Below are 4,200 nucleotides of genomic sequence, written 5' to 3'. Positions count from 1 at the left end.
ACCGCCAAGCTCCGTTACCACGCAAACTCCCCTATGCTCCAAGCTCTCCTACATGCCCAACCTCTCCTACCCAAAAACTATGCTACACGCCCAATCAAATCTAACCCCAAAATCTCCTAATCCCCATGCTCTCATACCCCACCCAAGCTCTCCTACACGCCAGCCTCTGCAAACCCGCAGCTCTCCTAGCCCCCAAACTCAACTACCCACAAGCTCTCCTACCCGCCAAACTCTCCTACCACGCCAAGCCCTCCTACGCTGTCAAGCTCTCCGATCCGCCTAAGCTCTCCTAATAACCGAAGCTCTCCTGCACCCAATCTCTCCGATCAAGTCCCCATCTCTCCTAGCCCACAAGCTCTCCTGCCCCCAAGCTCTACTACCCGACAAGGTCTGCTGCCGCCAAGCTCTCCAAGTTCTCGTAACCCCCCGCAAGCTCTCCTACCCCGCAAGTTCTCCTAACTCACAAAGACTCCTACCAACAAAGCTCTCCGACCCGCAAAGCTCACCCAACCACCCAGCTCTGCTACCGTCCCAGCTCGCCTACCGCCCCAGCTCTCCTACCCTGCAAGATCTCACACCCTGCCAGCTCGCTTATATGTCAAGCTCTCCAACCCACATGCAAGCTCGCCTACCCCCGCAAGGTCTAATACTCCGCAAGCTCTCGTACCGCCCAAAGGTCTCCAACCACGCAAGCTGACCTGCTCCCGCCAAACTCTCCGACACTAAAGCTCGCCTACCCGCCCAAGCTCTCCTACCACCTCAAGCTCTCCTACACGCCCCAAGCTCTCCAACGCCCCCAAGCTCTCCTAACCCCGCATGCTCTCCTACCCACTCAATCTCTCCTGCCACCACAAGCACTCCTACCCCTCCAAGCTCCACGATCCACACAAGCTCTCCGACAGCCGCCAAGCTCTCCTACTCCCCCACAAGATCTCCTGCACCTGCAAGCTCTCCTAACACTTGAAGCTCTCCTACCGCCCACACCAGCAAGCTCTCCGACCCCGACAAGCTCACATAACCCCGATGCTCTCCTACCCCACAAGCTCTCATACCCCCAAGTTCTCCTCCCCCAAGATCTCCTACCCCGCAAGCTCATCTTTACCCAAAATCTGCTAACGTCCAAGCTCTCCGAAACCCAATGCTTCCTTCGCCCCCAAGCTCACCTGCCCACAAGCTCTCCGACCCCGCAATCTCTGGTAACCCCCCCAAGCTCTCCTCCCACCACAAGCTCTCCTACACCGCCAAGTTCTCTTAACACCCCCCCCAAAAAAACTATCATACCCTCCCCTCAGCTTCCCTACCCACCCCCAAGCTCACCTACCCCGCAAGCACTCCGACTCACCAAGCTCTCCTACGCCCACAATCTCACCGAACCCACGATCTCTCGTACCACCGCAATCTCTCATCCCCCACAAGCTCTCCTTCTCACCAAAGCTCTCCAACCGCCAAAGCTCTCCTACCCTCCCAACCACTCCTACCCGCCAAGCTCTCTTACCACCCCTAAGCTCTGCTAACCCCCAAGGCAATCCTGCGCCCCCCGCAAAATCTCCTCCACCGCCAAGCTCTGCTACTACCCAAACTACCCTAAGCTCCAAGCTCTCCTACATGCCGAACCTCTCCGACCCATTAATATATTCTACACGCCCAAGCTATCCGAACACCAAATCTCCTAATCCCCATGCTCTCCTACCCCACCCATACTCTTCTACCAGCCAGGCTCTGCAAACCCGCTAGCTCTCCTAGCCCCCAAAATCACCTACCCACAAGCCCTCCTACCCACCAAACTCTCCAACCCCGCCAAGCACTCCTACGCTCTCAAGCTCTCCGACCCGCGCAAGCTCTCCTAATCCCCCAAGCTCTCCTCCCCCAAGATCTCCTACCCCGCAAGCTCATCTATCACCAAACTCTTCTAACGTCCAAGCTCTCCGAAATCCCATGCTTCCTACGCCACCAAGCTCACCTAACCCTAGCTCTCCAACCCGCAATCTCTGGTAACCCCCCAAGCTCTCCTACCGCCACAATCTCTCCGACCCCACATGCTCTCGTACCGCCCCAATCTCTCATCCCCCACAAGCTCTCCTTGTCACCCAAGCTCTCCTACCGCCAAAGTTCTCCTACCCACCAAGCTCTCCTGCCCGCCAAGTTCTCCTACCTACCAATCTCTCCTACCCCGCCAGCTCCCCTACCACCACATATCTCATTCCCCACAAGCTCTCCTACCTGCCAAGTTATCCTACCACCCCAAGCTCTCCTATACTCTCATAGATCTCCTAACCCCGTCCCCAAGCTCTCCTAACCCACCAAGCTCTCCAAACAACCCAAGCTCTCCTAAATCCGAAGCTCTCCTACCATCAAGCTCTCCTACCCCCCAGCTCTCCTACCTCCCCAAGCTAGCATACCCGCCCAAGCGCCCGGACCCCGCAAGCTCTCCTACCTCCCCAAGCTCGCGTACACTGCCAAGTTCTCTTACCACCTCAAGCCCTCCTACACCACCCAAGCTCTCGTAACAGCCCAAACTCACCTACTCCGCAACCTATCCTACCCCTCCCCCCAAGTTCTCTTAAACCCTAAAGCTCTCCTACACCACCCAAGTTCTCAGATCCGACCAGCTCCCATATCCCACCCAAGCTCTCCTATCCCGCTGAGCTCTCCTTCGCCGCCAAGCTCTCCTTCCCGCCCAAGCTCTCCTAAACCAGCAAGCTCACCTACACCCCTCATGCTCTCCTACCCACCAAGTTCTCTGAACCCCTCAAGCTCTCCTACACACCCCAAGCTCTCCTACCCCTCAAGCTCTCCTAACCTACAAAGACTCCTACCCCCACGCTCTCCTACCCCCCAAGATCTCCCAACCACCCAGCTCTGCTACCTCCCCAGCTTTCCTAACCCCCAAGATCTCACGCAACCTCAGCTCGTTTACAGGCCCAGGCTCGCCTACCCCCGCAAGGTCTAATACTCTGCAAGCTCTCGTACCGCCCCAAGCTCTCCTACACCGAAGCTCACCGACCCGCCGAAGCTCTACTACCGCGCCGAGCTCTCATACCCCACAAGCTCTGCTACCAGCTCAAGCTCTCCGACACGCCCGAAGCTCTCCGACGCCCCCAAGCTCTCCTAACCCCGCAAGTTCTCCTAACCGCTCAATCTCTCCTACCACCACAAGCACTCCTACCCCTCCAAGCTCCCCGACTCATACAAGCTCTCCTACACCCGCCAAGTTCTCCTACTCCCCGCAAGGTCTCCTACACCTGCAAGCTCTCCGACCCCGTGAAGCTCTCCTACCGCCATCCGCAGCAAACTCTCCAACTCCGAAAAGATCTCCTAACCCTGAAGCTCTCCTACCCCGCAAGCTCTCCATCCCAAGCTCTCCTACTCCGCAAGCTCATCTATCCCCAAACTCTGCTAACGTCCAAGCTCCCTGAAACCCCATGCTACCTACGACCCAAGCTTAGTTAACCCAAGCTCCAACCGTGCAATCTCTGGTAACGCCCCAAGCTCTCCTACCGCCACAAGCTCTCCTACGTCGCCAAGTTCTCTTAACCCCCACAAGCTCTGCTACCCTCCCGTAAGCTCCCCTACCCACCCCCAAGCTCACCTATCTGGCAAGCACTCCTACCCGCCAATCTCTCCTACGCCCACAATCTCTCCGACCCCACATGCTCTCGTACCGTCGCAATCACTCATCCCCCACAACCTCTCCTACTCCCTCAAACTATCCGACCGCCAAAGCTCTCCTACCCACCAAGCTCTCCTACCCGCCAAGTTCTCACACCTACCAAGCACTCCTACCCCGCCTGCTCCTCTACCACCACATCTCTCATTCCCCACAAGGTCTCCTACCCGCAAAGCTATCCTACCCACCAAGCTCTCCGAAACCCCAAAGCTCTCCTCCCACCCATGCTTTTCTAGCCACCATGCGCTCCTAACCCCAAGATCTCCTACCTCTCAACTCTCCTCCCCCCCAAGATCTCCTCCCCCCAAGTTCTCCTACCCCATCTAAGCACTCCACCACCCCCAATCTCTCCAACCCGCTCAAGCTCTCCTTCCCCACAAGCTCTGCTAATTACAAGCTCTCATACCGCGCAAACTCTCCTTCATAATACCTCTCCTACCGAACAAGCGCTCCTACCCCTCAAGCTCTCCTACCCTCCCAAGCTATCCGACCCCTCCCAATCTCTGATACCTCCCAAGCTCTCCCACCGCCGC

Source organism: Pristiophorus japonicus, unplaced genomic scaffold (genome assembly GCF_044704955.1).
Source record: "Pristiophorus japonicus isolate sPriJap1 unplaced genomic scaffold, sPriJap1.hap1 HAP1_SCAFFOLD_45, whole genome shotgun sequence".
NCBI lineage: Eukaryota > Metazoa > Chordata > Chondrichthyes > Pristiophoridae > Pristiophorus > Pristiophorus japonicus.
The sequence above is the reverse complement of the archived record's forward strand: the minus strand, read 5'-3'. Positions refer to the sequence as shown.